Below are 21,182 nucleotides of genomic sequence, written 5' to 3' on the forward strand. Positions count from 1 at the left end.
TTTTTTATTGTGTATCCAGCCTTTTCAACATTTTTATTTAATACTCTGGATTATTGAGGATTTTATTGCTTGAGGATGGACGAAAATGTTAGATTATAATTGCCTGAAACAAATACTCTCAAAATGGGTGAGATTTCATGATAGTATTTTTGATTCTCGCTCACAGCTCCCGTTTAATTATGCTCTAAGATTAAGTACTGCTGATTCTCCTGGAACACCCTGTATGACTTTCCGTGCGCGTGACTACGTACAGAGTTACTTGCTTTTCATGATGGACTGTGCAAAACCAAGACACCAGAATATTTCCGCTCTTCGGTCCATTGCTTACTTCTCGAGTAATTCTTGGCGAAAAATCGGCGGCCTTAACCTTTAGTCTTCTTCTTCTTCCTTCCAGGATTAGGCTTCTAAGCCTGTTCCGGCTCCACATTACCATCTTTTTCTTGGTCTTCCAATACTTCTCTTGCCATCATCATCATCATTGGTCAACAATAGTAGGATTGGTTTGACGCAGCTCTCCACTCAGTTCTCCTATCAGCTAATCTTTTCACACCTACGTATTTCTTCTCTTTCACATCTCTCTTTACTTGTTCCATATATTTTGCTCGGGGCTTCCTTTTCCATTCTTGCCTTCCACTTGTCCTTCGACGGTTGTCTTCATCAGGCCATCATGTCTCAAGATGTGGCCTATAAGGTTGTTCCATTATCTTATTAAGGATTAAGGTTTTCATGTGGCTTCTCTTCTCTCCTACCCTTCTTAGGACTTCCTCGTTACTAACTCGGTCGATCCATTTGATTTTCATCATTCTTCTGTAGCACCACATTTCAAAGGCCTCTATCCTTGCTTTCTCCGCTGCGCGCAGCTGCGGTCATTGTCCATGCCTCACTTCCGTATAGGAGCATACTCCAGAATTAGGTTCTTATAAATTGTTTCTTTACTTCCATAGTTAAGTTTCCCGCTGTAAGCAGGTCTCTCTTTTGGTGGAATTCTCTCTTCGCCTGGGCTATTCTGGAGATAATTTATTTCTTGCTTCTCCCGTCACTAGTTATCTTGCTTCCCAAATAACAGAATTCTTCTCTTGCCAATTGGTTGATATTCCATCGCTTGTTTTGGAATTCTTTCATTTGGCATTCGAAGTATATGTTCCTTGCATCTGTGTTAGTAGTCTTGTAATACATCAGTGACTGCCTGGAACCCAGTTCATCTCTTATTTTAGTGTTTCATAATTTATCGAATCTTGTGCAGCCTTCCTCTGATCTTAAAAATTTCATTTCCGACGATTCTATCTACCTTTATTCATTCTTTTGTTGTACCCAACATTCTTATCCGTAGAGTACAATGGAAACGAAACCCTTGGGTCGGGTTCGCTGGATACACTCCTGGGGCGAGGACTATAAGCGATTAGCTTTTCTCCTCTGCCACCAGAAGGGGAAGGACGGGAAGGAACAAGGAAAGGAGGCGCCGCCGCGATAGGAGCCCGACGACGCCTCCAAGGAAAGGACGGGGAAGGAAGGAAGGGACGAGGAATCCTGCACCGTCACAAGGCGGGCAGGTCCTACCATCAGCGAAACCATGCGTACGCAATTGATATTCTAACGACCTTAGAGGATTATTCTATGAAGAAGAATAATCCAACGATCAAATCGTTAGATTATCCGTAGAGTACAGTAGGGATTGCCATCAATCTTTAGTTGTGCAAATAATTTCATCCCCTTTGCCGGCATCGGTGGAGGCGGGGTAAATTTCTCGCTTGCCAAATCGAATGTCGCGGGTTTGAGTCTCGTTTGGGTAGGTTGTGCCTATCCAGGGAAAGGGGGTGTGGTTACATTGTAGTTTGTTAGTTTCCCCCGATTTAAAGCCATTAAATGTGCTCTTTCCCGGGCGTTGAAGAGAAAATTAATAGTCACTCCACGCGCTCCTGGTAAATTGGCCGCCACTTCTCACCTACTTCTCTCCTACTTCCATCGGGTTGGCGTGGTATGTTGTTTTTGTGATTTTGTTTCGTACCACAATGAGTGGTTCTCCATGAAATATCTGGTAGAAGCGGATCTCTAATAATATCACTGACTTTTGAAAAGTGGAAGTGGGAAAATGAAAGCGGATTGATGAGTCTTAGTAAGTGATGGAAAAATTTTCGTCAGGCATCTTAAGGTTTTTAATCTCCACCTTATCTTGATGCACCCCCAAGGGCATGTGCTTAGAAAAGGAAAATACACTAACCTGTGTTATTTAAATCTATTTTTTCTAATTCTCGCTCCCCATCCATTATATTTTCTAGCGCTAAGTAAATGGGACGTAATGATATAGGACGTTTCCTCTCCTAGATTGGTCATTGTCTTATTAAACTATTACCCTCCTTCCTAGGATACGTCCTCCGAGGTTGCGTGGGAATGGATAGCTGAGAACGATTAGCTTCCTAATCATAGGTGTGACTTGGATCAGTCTCGGCGGCCTATTCTGCGCGAATGATGAGACTGCGGGCCGTGACGGGCAGTGGCGTAGCCAGGAATTTCGTTCGGGGGGGTCCAAAACCAGGAGGGAAAAGTTTTGAAAAATAGGGCACTAAGTAATGGGTTTTAAACTATTTTAAACACTTTTCACTATCGAAAAAACTTCATTTGTTAAAAAAAATACTTTGTAAATTCATGATGAAAACCTTAACAAGAAGACGGAATAACCTTATAGGCCACATCTTGAGTCATGATGGCCTGATGAAGACAATCGTCGAAGGACAAGTGGAAGGCTAGAACGGAAAAGGAAGACCTCGAACAAAATATATGGAACAAGTGAAGAAGGACGTGAAAGAGAAGAAATACGTAGGAGTGAAAAGATTAGCTGATAGGAGAACTGAGTGGAGAGCTGCGTCAAACCAATCCTAGGATTGTTGACCAGTGATGATGATGATGATGATGAAATTCATGATTTTTCAATAATTTGTTTTCTTTTATTAAGGAAAATAATTGTGCTTTTATATTTCGGGGGGGGGGGGGTCCGGACCCCCTGGCTACGCCACTGGTGACGGGTGGAGGTGGTATGATTGGGAGCATCCCTTCTCCAGCACGAGTCACCGTGCATTTTCTACTTAGTCGTTGTCAATAATCGAATAAACGTTGCTTAAGGGCGTTTTACTAGGGGCACACACTTGCACAATCTGACGTGTGTACGAAGGAGCTGTCATAATTGCGTTGTGTAAAGCGGTAAATTGCTAGAACACATCGGAGCGCAATTAGAACGTATTTCTCCTGCTTGGACCGTGGTCATGTTTCGTCTTTTTTTCACATCACATTAATCATTTAAGACTAATGCTATCGCACCGAAAAATTTTGGGTAGGGTTACCCCTTCATGAATTTCTGTTCTCCTCAACATTTTTGCGTTTTTTTATTCATGTACATGGTCTTCAGCTATTTCTCACGGTGTTAACTTGTCGGGAATCTCATGCCAAGGAACAAACAGAGTAGGGGTCTCATGCAGAGACGAATATTCTCATGAATGGTGTGATTGCATGGGTGAATTTTTTAAGCCAAGATAAAAGATAATCACGCCAAGTATTGCCGCCGCCGCGTCCTTGAATTATGTGCGTTGGAGACAACAAGCAATTATTTTTTTTGCGTTTGCGTGTCGACTGCCATGCATTCAGTGGATATCTGCCTGCGAATTTTCCACTTGCCTTGCATCGTACATGCTCTCGAAAATTACAGGTTTTCGGTTTTGACTTTCCGAACAATTAGAGATTGTTGTTATGCTAGCTTGCGAAAAATCCTTTTCTCCAATCTTCTTTTAAGTCGTACTGAATTGGGTACTGTAGCGGATACTAAAAACACTCAAGGGGGGTGGGGCGCAATAGATATTTTGAGCTACCAATATTTTTATCGTAATGAAAAATAATCAAGTTACATGCGAAGTTTTAGAAAGTTTTATTCAAACTGATTTTGCACATATACAAGAAAATGCCATCTTACGATATAAAAAAGTTACAGTTGTGGTTCTGCAATGTTCGGCAATGAAAGCGGCCCCGCAAGGGGGGGTACGCCCTTTGTGCCCCCTATATGTATCCGCCACTGATTGGGGACTAGCCGCATTACCTATGTACATAACATTCCATTCCTTCGTAATGGTATCCTACTTGAATGAATATGAAGGCTTGGAGATGGAGAAGTTTTATCTCGGTAGTGATTTCAGCTCTGTTGTGTTGGTATTGCAGCATGATATCTGCAGCAACAATTACGGCGATTATGGATCAACATGTGCTGGCATATCAGTGCAGGGCCGGGCTTGTGTATGGGTATTTCTAGAAAGGAAGTATTCTCTTCAACGAAAAATCATTAATATATGTATTTGAGTTTTTTCTTTCTCTTGACCTCTATGTTTCATGTTGATTAGTGTCCCGGAGTATAGGTCTTGAAGAATTTAAATGCTAATTTTTGCTACCATTTCAATATATTTATGCACCTTCATCGGGGCTATGAATGAATTAGTAGACATAAATTTGGTATATAGAGGCAAAAAAGGTTGTTTATATGTTTTTACAATAATAAAAGAAAAAATAAGTCTATTATAAATTTGTTAAAGAAAAAGGTTGCCAAAATTCTAGTCTCTTCTTTTTAAGATGCCTGTATGTATTAAATTTAAGATCTCATATTCCTTTTTAGCCCCGATTAAGGTGTGTAAATATACCGAAACGTTGACAAATTTTTCATTTAAATTACTCATAACCTATACTTTAAGACACTAATCAACTCTATATGTATATAATCATATGCGCAGCGATAGGTCGGCGTTCACGCCGATGGTTTCCATTGCCCGAATTGGTCACTGACGATTAAAAATTGAGTTCCAAGGATTAATAAATACAAATTGTGATTGATGATACTTGCTGTGGTAATCTCTTAACCCGTCAAGTGCCATACGTATGTATCCTATTACTGAGTATGTTCTAGGGCGTCACGATCTATGTTTTAGTAAACTTGACTTCTGTGCTTAGGCGTGGGCGTGGGTTAGTTTTCGTTGTTAGCGGCGCACGGGTAGTGACGGAAAATTGTCGGTCGAAATCGATTTTAAAGCGAAATGAAAAGTTCAATTTTTCAATAGAAATCGAAATTTGAACGAAATGATCTAATAATTGAAAAAAAAATCGACTGCTCTTTTAAAATAAAAAGTGTTGGTACAAAAACATGGTTTATGTTAATTCAAAAAAACAAAAAATGCACAATTGAGTATTGGAAAAACTACTTAGAAAAGATGCTTGGATTATTGATAACAAAAATTTACTAATGCGCGCACTTAAAAGTTGTAGGATTTTGAATCCATTCGGCTTCCCTAATTTTTTGAAGAACGATATCAGAATGATGCATGATGGGCGTGCCTTTCCAATTTTACCGGCCGTAGAGAAAAGTCCTTCGCATGGAACGGATGAGTTTATCGGAGGCCGGCAGTGACGGTGCTGATATCAAACGAAGTGGTCAAGATCGAAGTTGAAAAATCGAGTTTGGATCGTAACTCGAAAACCGTGACTCGATCCGGATTTCCTCGATCTTTGGATATTAAAACTCATTTTCGATTTTTACTGAAACTGTCTTTTCCATCACTTCGCACGAGTCTTCCTCTAGCCTACCTAATACCATCAGTCATTCACCGCGCTTTTGGCCAATTGCGATGCACAGGGGCAGTCTGAGGTGATTGAGGGACACTCGGCTGGGGCTTATGATTGGGACCTCTTAACCAGGGAATATGGAGGTTTTACCACGAAAATTTTTAGGAAATTGCATGCCGGAAATGGATTTTGACTCTATTCTGGCTCTTAAAAACTGTATGGAATTTAATAAAAAAAAATAGAAATTTCGTAAGAAAACATAATTTGAAACGTGTGAACTTCAAAGCTTATAAAATTTAGTTATGCATTATCGTTCTATTATCTATTGAGCAAATTTTGTCATTGAAATTTCTGAAATCGGAGATATGTCTAAAATAATTTTTCGAATAACCCTTTCAAAAAGGCATAAGATTTTTTTATGTTGTGAAAACTTTATTTCATTTATTTTTTATATAATATTTTTACCCTGAGTATGCCGTAACTAAATCAACTAATGGAAACGTAGAGTTTTAGAATAGAAAAAAACTATGGTTCAAGTTATCTGCGTAATTTTTTTATCATAATTTTCATGTACGCTTCACGACGGGTAGACCCCTAAGCACGGGGTTCTTGATGATTGCTGACCAGCCGACCTGGCCAGACCGCCCCTGGTGATGCAGCACGTGGGTGATGATGCGTTGAGGGACATTTGATGAAACATCGCCCGTCCATAATGCCTTTCCCGTCAACGAAGAACGCCTCATGGGACTCGCTTGGCGATTGTGTTTCTTGCCCTCATCAGCATCATGCCGGGGCACATGTTACAGATGCTCCGAGGACGAGGAAATGTGAGACGTGAGGCGCTGGAGGCCATCGAGATGGGAGGGAGTTAGAAGACGAGGGATAAGGAGATGATAATGTGGATGTCCCAGGTGTGATCCTGGAGGCGAGTGGCAGATGAGGCGGGGAAATTCTTTGAGACGCAATTCTGGGGTACCGCAAGGCTCCGTGTTGGGTCCTCTCAGCTTGCGATGGCAGCTGTACCACGTGCAGTGCCGAGGGATGGCTTCGGGGTGAACGTAAACAACAACACATCCATGATGACCAACAGTGTGGTCCCTCATCATAGGAAACCCTAAGAGTGCCTGGAGCGGATACGGGATGGATCCTTATGGTGTCCTTGAAATTCCATCCTAGGGAAACGAATTAAGGGAACAGTATCCCACTCCTTATAAAACCATTGAAGGCTTATTTGACAGGAATTTTTAACTAAAGGAACCTGTATGTTGAAAATAGTCGGGAAAACACTCTATTGGATACGTAGAGGGTGGTACTACATTGTGATGTTAAAAAAAAGAGGAACTCCTCTGAAGTGAAGGCAACATTTCTGCGTCAATAGGTACATCACGCTATTTTTTGACTAGTCTGTTGAAGAGTTACTTTCTGTAGGGATAGCATGTTTGCGTTTCTGATACCATGTGTTTTTCGGATGAAATGAGGGATTTTTGAGTTCTACTTTCTCTCATTATGTCAGGATGAGTCTATTTTTTTATTGTGATGACTGAAAATTTGATTTTCTCGTCCGTAGCCTCCATTTTCGAAGAGTTTCAAACGTGTGGTGTAGCCTTTGGGTTGTATTATAAATCTTTTTTTATGATAAAGTATTTACAGTATTGTGTTGTAATTAAGTATTGAACACAAGGAAAAAATTTACAGTAAATATTTTGTACGCCATGTCCATTTAAATTAGCCAAGTTTAATTAGATGGTACTATACTACCAATTCGTTTTTCATGTGTAAAGACGTCACGTCCTTGTGGGTGAACCAAACATATTTGAGTTCAGGTATTTGAGGAATTAGATTGTAATATGATAAAAATAAGGCCGCATAACATTATGGTATTATCTATCGTATTGCATACATCTGAGATCTGGGGACTTAGCAAAAACCAGAAAAGAAGCTTCTCATCTTTGAAAACAATATTTTACGTACTTCTTGGTCCTTCTTGGGTCCTTCAGCGCGTAATCATGGCACCTGGTAGATACGGACCAAGAGAGGACTGAGAGTCTTCTTCTAATATCCCGATATAATTGCCTTGCGAAAAACGGTGCATAGAAGTGCTGATTTTCAATTGCACAAACTTTGGCAAAGAAAGCCCATTTTTTGAGGGTGTCAGTCGATGAAGCACAATCAGAAGAGCAAGTCATGTAAAACTTACATGAATTTTACATATACATAAATACTCAGCGTTTTTTATGCCCAATCTCCTTAATAAATGTGTAATGTCTGCTTCGTGCTAACCCCGTTTGAAAAACCCCTTCTTCGGTTGGCTTCACCGAATCAGGCGAGTGCACTCCTGGAAAGAAATTCTTCTCCCCTATTCCGTTGGCCTAACCCCCGAAAAAAAGTGGAAGCGGATTTAATGAGAATCGCTAAATCGTCGAAGGGTTGCTCCTTTCCTTATCTCAGCCAAGTCGTCCATCCCTCCTACCGGAACCGCAGTGAAAGGGGTAGGATAATTCCTTTCTTCCCACGACCCCCAAAGCCCAACCCTTCTGCAAGATGGAGTGGAAGAATCTCCCACGCTTTTCTCCTGCCGCCATGATATTCTCCGCGGCGAAAGCCATAAATGACCGCAGTGACCTGCACGTATTCAATTAAAACAACGTGCTTAGCTCAGTAATTCGGGATAGCCACGCTGCCGACTCCGAAAAATGAGGATGAAGACTTCTCAAGATTCCAACCGGGTGACTTTATTTTATTTTTAACTAAAATGTTCACATGTAGCATTAATGCCAATTTATAGTGGCCCAATAACAATCAAATATATAACATATAACGAGAAACAAACAACTGAAATGCAACGAGAGTCTAATACTTAAAATATGTCGCGATCAAATACATAAAAATACAACGCGAATCGGATCCTTGAAAATGCCGGATACAAGTATATACAATTGAAGAGAATCGGAGAAGTGGTAAGAATTACGTAGGAAGTGATGATAAAGTAGGAATTGATGAACAAAGAGGTGAGATAGAGCCAAGTTAGTAAATTTTTCCATGGTGTCCAACGTTTCGACCACTCGCTCTTCGTCATCAGGGCTGGGTAATACTGTACATTTCTTCCAACAACTACTTGTGGACGCCTCCGCCATCAACTTATGCAGTCGGCACTCAGTTTAAATCAAATAGTGTATACATATACCGTATTAATTGAATAGTAATGAGAGGAGCTATTTCCGACTTCTTATATGTATAGCAATTATCATAGACTCTGGCAGAGGAAAAAATATTTAATTATTTAAAAAAATCTACTGGAATAGTAGAACATAAGTTTTCAATATTAAAGTATTCAATATATAGAAAGGATTATCATTTTATCCTCATAATTCCATAATACAATATTCACTTGTACAAATGTTTGCGCTGATACTTCCTCGGGGTAATACAAGTCATTCGGTCCAATTTGTTTCAATATCCACGATACTGCCCAGTCATTTCAATCACCTTCGCGTTGATGCTTCTTAGGGGTCATACAAATGATACCTATTTAGCACGGATAACCATTGGGAAAGAATGGGCAGAGCGGTACGGATTCCGTTTTAGAGAAGCGAACTAAATGAGGCATTTTTTAATTTATATTTTACATCCACCCGGCCTCTTGTGAACGTTTTTCATAGTGCAACGTATCATAGGTGTTAAAAGTAATGACTTTGAAAAAAATATGCATCAAATGGTGGATTAGTAACAAATCGTATGTCGTATAACCTTACGCCGTCATTAAAAACGTTATTAATGCTGATAATAATTAAGAACGAAGTTTCCTGCCAGTTTCCTCGAGAAACACAATAGTAACTCGCCTGCTTAATTATTTATTTAAACAGCTAGGTACTCTTACGGAAAATTGTAATCACCTTTTGTGTTTACATACTTGGAGACGTGAAATTACGCTGATGAGGATGCTATTGCTATGGAACCTGCCTAGCGTGAGCATAGAGACTAGAAATTTTCAATTTAAGTGTGAAAGAAAATCCCGTGTAACTTGTTTTATCCTTTTTCATGTGGTATGAGCGTCTGCTCCTGAGAAAATAAACTGAATGAGTGAGAGAGGAAAAGGGTGACGATAAAGGGCAGCACTGATTAAATCAGAGGTGCGGGAAGTTCAGATTCCTTCCATTTTTCCCCTCACTCCTTACTAACTCCAAGTTGCCGTTTCCGATTCCACGGAAGGAAGTTACTATTCATTGTAATATTTGGTCATCCGATTTTGAAGAATAATTACTCAAAGGACACTCTTTCGTTTTAAATGTAGTATAGCATGTTGTCGTCACTATGCGATTGATGATGCCTTGCAAACTTTTTGAATGTTACTTTTTAATTCAGTTTGGTGGTTGAGGAGAGGCAGCATCTACATGAGATACGGAGTAGACAGAAGGTATGGATGGAGCGAGTACTGAGCGGGGAGGGGATTTTCAACAATGTGTTATAGGGTAGAGTGTTGGGTAAACGAGGGAGAGGAAGGAGGAAAATAATGTAAAAAAGGGGAGTACGCCTTGTTGTGAATTGAAGAGGGAAGTCCATGAAGAGAGGCGAGACTGCCATAATATTTCTTGAAGACTCCACGGAAACCTACCTTAATCGGTTGAATACTTGGATAAAAAATAATACTCTCAGAAACGGAAGATTAGGCATAGCAACGCCATCTCTACTCGCGTAATTTCCATTCTCGGAGTGGTTGCATAAGGTCTTTCTCCTGGTGAAATAGATTTCATTTAAAGAAGTTAAAACTAAAATATTAGCTCGTAAATGGAAGCATTCGGTACTACCGAAGAATGATGACGATAAAATGATCGACCGATTGATTAATGAGGAAGTGTTAAGAAGAGTGGGATAATAGAGAATTATTCCAAAAACCATAAAGAGAAGACAGAACAATTTAGTTGGATACATTATGAGGCATGATGGCCTAACGAAAAAAATCGTATAGGACAGGTGGAAGGGAAGACCCGGAATGAATTTCATAGGTCAGGGTATAAAGTGTGTGAAGGAGAAGAAATACGTCACTATGGAAAGGGCTAGCGGATGCGAGAGTGGAATGGCGATTATTACAAAGCAATAACATTACTGCCCCGGTTGTACCGGCGAAAAAGTACCGGTATACCGGTATTTTCAAAATTGATAAAATACGTAAATAAGTTGAAAATAACCGTTCGCATTGCCCTAATTATCCGGTATTTTGGACAATTATTATGCCAGGCAGAGAGTAAACATTGAAAAAGTCATTATAAGGCATTTTTAAGTCATTATAACACATTAAAAAATACATTGGAGCCCCGGTGATGGCGACGTAGTTATCGAAGTCAACGTCATACAAACAATTTCGGTGCATTAGTTTTAAGTTTTGGTGTTTTCCTGGCGTATTATGTGTGAAGTTCTCTCGGGAACTCCGTCAGGTGAGTGCTTTCCCTACAGCCAGCGATTTTTGTCCAACTTTGGCTCCGTCATCAGAGCGTCTTCTACCATTTTCTTCATTAATAAATCTTCTTATTCAAAGACCTGACGGTTTCAGTCTAACTAACTTTATAAACTATTAAAAGCACTCACTTGGTGCTCGAAAAGGCTCTAATTATTTGATTTTTTGTTCTATCTTCGAGAATAGAAATATGCTTCCCCTCGCCTAATGTAAAGACAAACTATTTGACGATTTTTACATTACTAGAATCGGTGTTTTACAATTAACTATTTAGCGTCAGCTATCGTAAAATTAGTGTGCAAGTTTTATTTTATTTGAATTTTTATTATTTCTAATTGGTACTTGAGAGTGGGGCGGAATATTGCATTTTTAGAGGAAAAATCCTGGTCGTGTAATCAAATCCTCACGAATGTATAAGTACAGTATTCTCACGGTCTTAGAAAATGAGAGAATGGTGTTATTCTTAAAAAAGAGTACACTGTTAATTATTCCGTTTTTGTTAATATTACTCATGAACATACATAATGATACTACTGTTCATTAAGATTACCTTCGCTTGAAATTTTATCAACACTCAATTGTTTTAGTTGTTAGTCTTAAACCATATAAGCTACTATACGCGCCATGCTCCACCCCTACCCATGGCTCCCCGTGTGGCCAACATCTCCTCTCCGCTCCCTTTCCCCTTTTTAAGGTAACTTTTTGCACACATTCAAGGCTATATGATGTCTTAGTTCATCGCAAAACTATATTTTGCGTGCCCAATATCTTCACTTTCCAGCGACTTTGCAGCGGATTAGCGTAAAAATATCTTGAGCGTGTATAAGGTATACGGCCACAGCGTAATGGAGAGTTGCGTCAAACCAATCTTAGCATTTAAAATTTTAGGTTTTCCCGACGTATAGATTGATGAAAAATTGCACAATCGAAAAACGTCTGACGGAGCATGAAAGATTTATTAGCCTGTTTTATCCACTTAAGTCGGCGGTAGCGGAGCATTGCTTTGACCTTGGTCATAGTATGGACTTCAAAAGTACGAAGGTTTTGTACCGCACTAGTGAATATTGGGATCGAATTGTAAAGGAGGCGATTGAAATTAGCCGGGAGGAGAAGAGCATAAACAGAGATAAATGCATCCAACCAATCAGTGCTTGGAATGCCGTAATTAATCGCTACATCCGCACACAACAATAAGGCCAAGCAAGGATATGAATGAATAGATATAAATGAGTACCGTAAAAAGTACCAGACAGAGTAAACCCCTGAAGACGATTGCAGATTCAGCCGTTGAAACGTTGGTATAATTAACCCAATACCACACGCGGTAAGAAACCCGAGAAATTTTTCATCAATCGTAGGATTGTTGAGGTGTAATGAGGATGATGAAATATGCATAAATTGCGCTTCTTATTTATATGAATTTACTTGAATTAATACAGCGTCACTACATAGAGCGTTCCAAAAAGCCCCCACCTGCGTCCCTATGCGTTCTGTATCGAGTAACGAATTTTTCTTTCCACCGCACGGAATATGCATCACATTGATGGCTTGGCTGCATCAAATCGGATAGCGTTATGAAATTTTCCTTTCGATGCGCTATGCGTAAGAGCTCAGTTTCTAGTACTAGCTATCGAGTTGCGTGTTGGTTAGGCCAGTAGAAATAGAAAATAAAAAATGAAATTTATTTTTTCGGGACAAGTGTGTCCCTTAAGAACATAAACGATTGTTCATATATTAGAGTCAACAAGTAGTACATATTATAGGAAGATTTACTTGATGTATCAATCTCACAGACTGACATTATATTTAACAAAATAACTACGTAGGTTTCCGCGGTGTCGAGGTGCAAATGTCTCCATTCTTCTGGTGCTACCTCGAAACTGTTCTCTTAAACCAATGACAAACGCGGTATCACTGGGAGAATGGAGATATTTAAAAACATTTTAACTGGAAGGTAAATGTATGAATTAACATTTAAAAAACATCTGATTATGTACAGTGTAGGCACAATATTTAATTCACTTTTAGTAATATTTCCTGGTACTTGGTAGCTATTTATTTTTTAATTGACTTGCATTTTTTGGTTTGTTTACGTCGTTTAAAGGCCTTTTTACATGGGGCGGAATTGTGCAGATTAGAGCTGCATTAATTTCTAAAATGGCGTGGAATTGCGCGAATGCATGAACGAAATTAGAACAGGGGCTATTTTGCCATCTCACGTCCACGCATTCTCGCATGTGTTCTAGCATTTCTCTGCTTTACACGACGCAATTTTGACTGCGCCTTTGTACACGCGTCAGATTGCGCAAGTACGTGCCCCGTGTCAAACGGCCTTAACAGTTTATTCCTTATTTCGCGAGAGGTGACTTGTAAATACCGAGCGTAGACTGATTGTTCGATAGTGTGGTATATACCTAAAGTTCTTCCATGTGCCGTGTTGGACTTTGATTATGGACGCCAATACGGTGGTAGTGTTGGATGACCAGGACGGTGAAGAAATGCTTTGTTTTTTTTGTCGGTTGGGAATTTAATGGAGGGGAATGAAATCTCTCGTAAAGCGTTTTTCTGTAGCACGGAAAACGACTTCGTTGGAAACGGCGGCGTGGAGGTTTCACGCATGAAAGCCGCGGGAATTGGGAGGGAAGGGGGAGGAGTGGACACCGTGCTTAAAATTGCAAATTAATTCCGAGTAAAGAAGTATGGGATGCAAACTCGGCTAATTTGACGTCGGGCGATTCTCAGTATCACTCATTGTGGGTTTGTTTAATTTTCTCGGATCCCCGCTAATGGAGATCGTTTTGATGTCTGGTTGCTTTTAAAGACTTGGATTAAATCAAGCCGTAAAGTCTTGTGTCTAAGCATAGAAATTTATACCTTCTTAAAGAGGTCTTCTGAAAAAGAAAATCTGCCCAATTATAAAAAAAATATTGACTCCTTAAACCTGCTTGTTACCCACGATAAGCGTTTTCGTGAAAATGGTTGAATCGGCCGTTAAAGTGCACTTTTTTTACTTATGGTTGTTTTTGAGCGCGGATATACTTTATAATGATAATGAAATACCATAATAATTTTTTTGGGAGCATTGATATTTTAAGAGCGTATCATTTTTTGCATTTATTATTTTTTACATCGATAAATACTTTTTTTTGCCGGTTTTGGACTCATAAAACAGGTTTTATGTCAGAAATCTTCGAGGGAAAAAAAAGTCACTTTAATGTTAAAGCTACAAAAAATTGATCTTTGTTGTTTAGTGACTTAAATTTTGCCATCGTAAGGATAGCCTTGGGCTGCCCAATTCACGTATCGCACAGACATTCTTACTACCTGTTATTCAGTATTTGATTCGAATCAGCCAAATGACCTCTGCTATTACTTTTCGAGGCTTGTGCGCCATGGTAAAGTCGCCATGGGGGAAAAAGAGGGCAAGCTAAAATATAGGCTGATAATGGAATGATATTAGCAGAACAAAAAGGGGTTCAGAGAAGATTTAAATAATGCACGGAAGATCTGCATGGCAGAGGGAAAAGGCCGGAGAGAAGCAACATCGAGAAGGAAAGTGCATTGAATAAGAACAATCTCGGACATGGAAATGGGAGAATTCTCAGGATATGAAGGCAGGAAAAACCCAAGCCTGAACACTGAACAGTATTCCGTCTGATCGTGTGAAGAATATTGACAATAATAACGTTTTCCCCAGGGGCGGATTCAATGGTTGAGGCCCCTCTAATCTTACACTTTCGGCCAAAAATTTTATTTCATAAAATTTCTTCAAAATGTTTAAACTTTTAGAAACCTTATTTGTTAAGCTTTTCGTTTTATTGAATCCGTGCAGTAGGCATGAAATAAATATTCAATGGCACCTCATTCCATTCTTTCTTGTTTGGTTATAATGAAATAAACCGTAGCTCTACACTATGCATAAGACACTGCAAGACACCCCTGAGAGTCCCCTATCCATTATGAAGCCCCTGAAAACACCCTTATTTTCCAACGAGATTAATTAGAAAGGTTAGTTCATAAGTAGTGTAATGGATGGTGTCATAAAATAATTCCTAATTCAATTACAAAGCTATGGATTTCCGTATAAGCAAGATATAATACAATATTGAAAAGTGAAAAACTTAATTCCACATGAATTTATTGAAGTATGCCCTACTGTTATCACGCACAGATTTCAAAAGACGAATAACCACCCACTTCTCAGACTGTTGAGTTTTTGGGAATTTTTTGGTCTTCTAATAACTATGTGTACGTGACTAAATGTTCTCTGTCTTTCATTGAAATGCACCATATGATGACGTGCCTCGTCGAACTTAAGTACATTCATGCAGAATTACAATTCTTTTTTTATTTTTCATTATGTTAAGTCTGTTCAATGAAGTCACGCCCGAGACAACGATGTTATAATACGGTTGTATTAAACAATGTTACACAAAGATAACTTCCTAAGAAAAATCAACTAGGTTTTACAATCGAAGAACATCTTTACAATCATATTTTTGCGGGCGTCAAGGACCAGTAGTAAGTAAAGTCATCTTTTAAGGAAGACGAAAATGCTGTTATTTTATTGTTGCTGTTGTAGATTCCTTAGCTGCGACTTTATTGATTCCAAACTTGTAATTTATCTACCGTATTTCTTAACTAGCAAGCAACCCGGCGTTGCTCGGGAAAGATCCCATGTATTATATATTAAAAGTACCCAGAGAATTGGGAAACTTGGAACTTGCCGAAGAGCAAACGTATTCCGTGTAACGCGCACAGAATCAGCTTATACCCCGCTCCACAACATTGATTGCAATGAGTGTCCGTACGTTTGTAGATTTTAAAAAAATCCTATTAACTCATACCCCAGCAAAAAAGTTTGCACTGTGGGGATTAATAGGTGAGTGTAGCATTGCTTGCGTTGTATTTTCCAAATGAGCGGGTGAAGAGGTGTTCCTACACGGCAGGATGTTAGAACCCTCAAAAGTTAAATGACGTGACGTAAAAAATGGTAATGAGAACGTGACGCAAAGAACGAGTCGGACGCAACTAGAAGTAGCACTACGGCCTTTGAGACATGAGATGCACCAACGTAACAACCTTGGTTGCAATCCGTGCAGCCGTATGGAAATGCACAGCGGACAGATAAAACAGAGATTCTCTTTTGTGTATACAGATATGGACCTAATATTTTATTGGCGTTGTTTTTAATCGTGTACGAGAGACTAGTGATTACTACTGTTCCAGCCTCTTTAATTCCCACCCCCTCCCCTAGAAATGTTTCCTTCTCGCCGTGGTCACCTGCAACCCCTTCCCATTCCTTCAAGTTCCCACCTTTGGACGTTTCAGCCTCAATTCAAGGCCACAACCACCTTTACCCCACCCGAAGACTCCCTTTCCCACGGGGCGGGCCGTAAAAAGCTATGTGCGCTCATTCCAACAAATTGCTCGTCGGGTCGGCTCGGACATTAGCATGTGAGAAATAGGATAGGGAAGTTGGGAGGATTTGCGTTACGACGAGGGAATCGCTGTTTGCCGCTGACCACCTGGATTCAACGCTGATGAGAAGCGTGCTGGGCTTACAAACGACAAGGGACGAAAGTTTTTCCCCGCACATATTCATCTGAAGTAGTGAGCCGCCTCGCAGGTGTATGGCAGGAGTATGCCGGTCATGAATTGCAGAGGGAGTGAAAATTTGAAGAAATAGAGGCGTGGAAGGGAATAGCGTTCCTTGACTGTTGGTTTATGACGCGTTTTTTCTTCCCAAACCAATTATATAACATTAATACAAAATAAAACTATTCTTCACAAAAAGCAAAGTTTTTATCGCGAACGAAAAATAATAAATTAAATTTTCTGATGCGCTCGATGGATTCTCTCAATAAGTTGCTTCATTTACAACGAAAAACGTTGGGCGCATGTTCCACTATAACACTCAATTAATAATTAATATCTTAAAATAGACTTAATATCATAAAATAATGAAACTACGAAATACAGTGAACTACAACCAATTAAATTTTAATTGATGCTAAGTTTAAATTGAAGTTTTTTTAAGTTTTTAAGCTATTTATTCTCATGCAATTGCCAATTTTAAACTCGTCATAAAATCCAACATGGTACGTCTGGTCTAGCATGGATTTTTATTGACATCGTCGTTGAATATTTTTATTGAAACTTAGCTATAAGACCGGAGAAGAAAATAAATTGAAACGGGCGGCTATTAGGGGTTGTCGAACCAGCTATTGCTGTAATTATATAATCCTCTGTGCCGTAAAGAAGCTTTAACTATGGTGTGGACAAATGTCAGAGTAGTACAGTTTTTATGTGAACTTTCCTTGAGTATTATGTACTATATTCTTACCATTATATTCTTAAGTTAAAACCTCATCCAGCCAGTTGTGCCTACCTAAGCACAATTTTCATGTAACTAACGTCAACATTTTCTTGTAGGGTAACGAAAGTTACATAATTTAATGTTAAAACGACGCATATATTCGAGGGTTAATTCATATTTTTCATTTGCTTTGTCAAGTATGTGAGCCTGTGAAAAATGCTAATTTTAAAATTCAATTTCCAGAAAACCTAACACGGATGGCTTTTTTTGTGTTCGCCAGACGATAAAGAACAGCTAGGAGATATTACGATATTTTCATGAAAATTACCTACGTTTCGTTTTTTGGAACAACTTCCTTTAGAGGACGCATCAACCCGCTCAATCTGTCTGTTTTCGTGAGAAAATACTTGTTTGAAATTAGGCAATTGTTTTGAAATTTTCAAGAATGTGGAATCGACCCTTTCCAACCTTCAACTGTATTTCACTTTTATTTTTAAATTTAACATCACAAATAGACATAGCGAGAGTGATGTTACGAATTTGAACGACAATTTTATTTTTTGAAACTATATAGGAAATGCAGAACAAGTGTCACAACTTTCTTTCCCATAGGATCGAGGGTTCGAGTGCTAACGTAAGTAAAGATTTCTCGCGGTATAACTCCCCTAGATGAAACGCTCATCTCCAACACCCTTGTGAGTATTTTCTCATATTTCAATTTTTTTTATTTGAAATAGCTGGAGGTATTTTTCGCCTACTAATTGGTATCTATTCTGAATATCGTGTGAATTTATAAATTATTACGTAAGTTTTAAATGAGTCATTCGACGCGGAAAACAACAAAGTTGGACAAAAGGTTAAGAGATAGATTAACCATTAGCTACACGCGCCCGCGAGGATAGCGCCAGTGCACGCTTGCGGCTTTTTTGCCGCACTTTAATATTTTTGGTTTTCCTAAATATACATAAAAATTTAGGGTATTTCAACGCATTTGGATAACTTCTAGTATTAAAAGCACTTTAAATGTTTTTCTCTTTCATTCATAAAGAAAAATAAAGCATATCAATATGTAAATTTCTTGATAAATATTTTGAATAATTTTTCTTGAGGAATTGCAGACGATAATGTACTTGGTCGAGGATAAAGTACCTAAATAGAATACAAAGAGTGCCACCAGTGATCTATACGCAGTAAACGCGCTGTTTCGAATTTTCTAAAAATGCTGCAAAATATCCGCTTAGTGTGTAACTAAGGGTTAAAAATCTATCCTATCCTATTACGATTCCACAAAGTAAACTCGAAAACCATGCATTGATTTCAAAAGGTTAAATCTTTCGCGATCTTGCATGTCCAGCGATATTTTTTGTGTACCCGCGTCACGGTTGTATTACTGGCCAACACTTTCGGAAGTGGAGAGTGGAGGAAGTAATGCTTTTGCTTAAGCTTATACCATTTGCATGCGATAATCCATTTTTCTCGTTTGACACAAGTTACCCTGATGGGAACATTTTTAGTACGTCCGTTTGCGAGGGCACCGTTTTCAACGGCGAAAACCATCAGAAAGAAGGGGAAGGGCGCCGCATTGACTCTTTTTTTAAGTGCGTCTAACTGGATGAGGGGACCGATCCATTTTGCTTCGGCAGCGAGGCCATCGGATTGCTGGTCGCGTCTCTCGTATATGTCCCCTCTCCCCCATTGTATGTAAAGAGGGTGCGGGCTGGTGAAGGAAGATGGTGCACTGGGCTGCGGGTGGGTAGTCGACGCTATTGGTGCCCATTCAGGATGAGAGGAGGGGGTGCACGAAGCAGTCACTTCCGCCTGCGGATTGAAGGCCAGCGGTAAGAGCTCATGATCAAACCGAGGACATCATGCGAAATCGCGGGTGAATTATTGTATGCGTGAAATTAGCTTAGAACTAATATACGATTCAAGCGTATATTTAAAACGTTAATTAGAAAATATTTTTGAATTACAGTGTTTTGTGCATTTATAATTCCAAACATGGTCCTCTCATTACTTTTGGTGGCATATTTTTTTTACAAATTTCAGACCCCGCTCTTGTGAGGGAGTCTTTAACAAAGTGAAATGTTACAAGTAATTTGTTTATTCATATTCTCCCGGACCAAAAAAAAGTTTCCGTGAACACAAAATGTTCCCATTAGAATAACTTGAGTCAAAGGAGAAAAATGGATTATCGTGTGCAAATGGTATTAATTTTCACTCCGGAACTGATTGTCAATGTACCTATATAATTTACAAAAGTACAAAGCGTAGAAGGAACTCGATTAAAATAAAAATAAATTTCATTCTTTCGCCATCAGGTGGAAAACAATTCCATCCCTCTTGTTTTTAGATAGAGTGCTTTTAAAAAGCAAAAGTTGGAGCCGCTATATTCCCCAAATCATATTATATGGACTATAATGGTAGACTGAGAGGGCTGTGAGCGCTAGTCACAACGAATTTGGTGTTATAAATTCCATCTCCTTGTATTAATGCATATATATTCCAACATTCATTTTGATCGGAGGAAGGGGGCGTCGGAGACTAATAATCTCGCTTGTACAAACTTCGTAGATACCGTTAAAATGTATGAAAGACGACGAAAATAACTGCGCGATAAATGATTTGATGAATGAGAGTGAATCCTGATAGAGTAGGGAGAACACGTCCTCAATATGAAAAATAAGTAATTTTTAACGCTGTTTAATACTAAATATCACCCCGGGTGAAGTACTAGGATTATTTCCCTGAAATTTGTGAGAAAATAGAGAAATTATAATCATAAACGTGCTTTCTCAATGCTTGTAAGTGTTGAATACCATTCAGGTGCCCGGAAAGTAATGCTAATAGCCCCCCACGAAAGAATGCCTGTAGTCCTACCCCATAGGTTATATTACCAAAAAGGTAGCCTTCAAAACATTTTGTCAAAGTGACTGATTGCTCGAAAATTTGCTGTAATATTGTATTTATTAACGAATAATGCCCTCATGAATCTCAGAATGCTCCTTTTGCAGTACACATAAATAATTTCGTCTTGAATCTAGAGTTTTTCTGGCTTTGACTGCTTGATGTCTTTTTTTCCTTTTAGCTAGGAAAGAAACATGGTGTGAGAAGTATTTGTTCTAAAATCTAGAAAAATATTTCATGAATATAGATTAATCGAATTTTAATTGCAGTTATTTTTCAATGCATTTCCATAAAAGTGCAATTTCCTTCGACTTGAGCCCATTTTAGTTCGAGCTTTGAATGTGATGAAATTGAGTATGACGGAGAGTATTTTATGTTATACGTAGTTTGATAGGCTAGTATAGGCTGGATGAATTTTCAAAATATGGATCGGCCATATGTAAATGTGCGATATTGTGCCATTTTTATTCCCGTCTTATGCCTGTAATTGTAGGCAAATACGACCCAGAATAATCATTTAAATATGTATAATACGTAGGTACGGAATGGTATACTTTGAATTTAAACCTGGCTTTTTCAACGTGGCTGTACGATTTTTGTTTTCGTAATTATAGTTATTGCCGGATTATGAGGTAGTGAAATTAATTTTCTGTATTCCATTGAATAACCTCCTTATAAATCATGAAAGTTAATAATTTTAAATCAATACAATGATAATTAATTACCGGGAAGTGGTGTAAAATGTAGAGATATTGATTTAGTTGCATGTCAAATTGAGAATACACTGTAGTTGCATCATATTTCGCTGAGAGGTAATTGAAACAATGGAAAATAACTTTAATTTAGTTATCAATGGCAACTTAAATGCATTATTTCTGTACGCATTCTTATTTTTTTAAATCCTCGCAATAAAAT

General features: G+C 38.8%; 1 protein-coding gene across 5 annotated transcripts in view; it reads left to right on the forward strand.

The window, feature by feature from the left end:
• LOC124161995 overlaps positions 1–21,182 on the forward strand; it is a 317,004-nt gene that overhangs the window by 290,601 nt on the left and 5,221 nt on the right. The gene's annotated exons all lie outside the window — the stretch shown is intronic.

The sequence above is a fragment of the Ischnura elegans genome, chromosome 7, assembly GCF_921293095.1.
Source record: "Ischnura elegans chromosome 7, ioIscEleg1.1, whole genome shotgun sequence".
NCBI classification, from domain to species: Eukaryota; Metazoa; Arthropoda; class Insecta; order Odonata; family Coenagrionidae; genus Ischnura; species Ischnura elegans.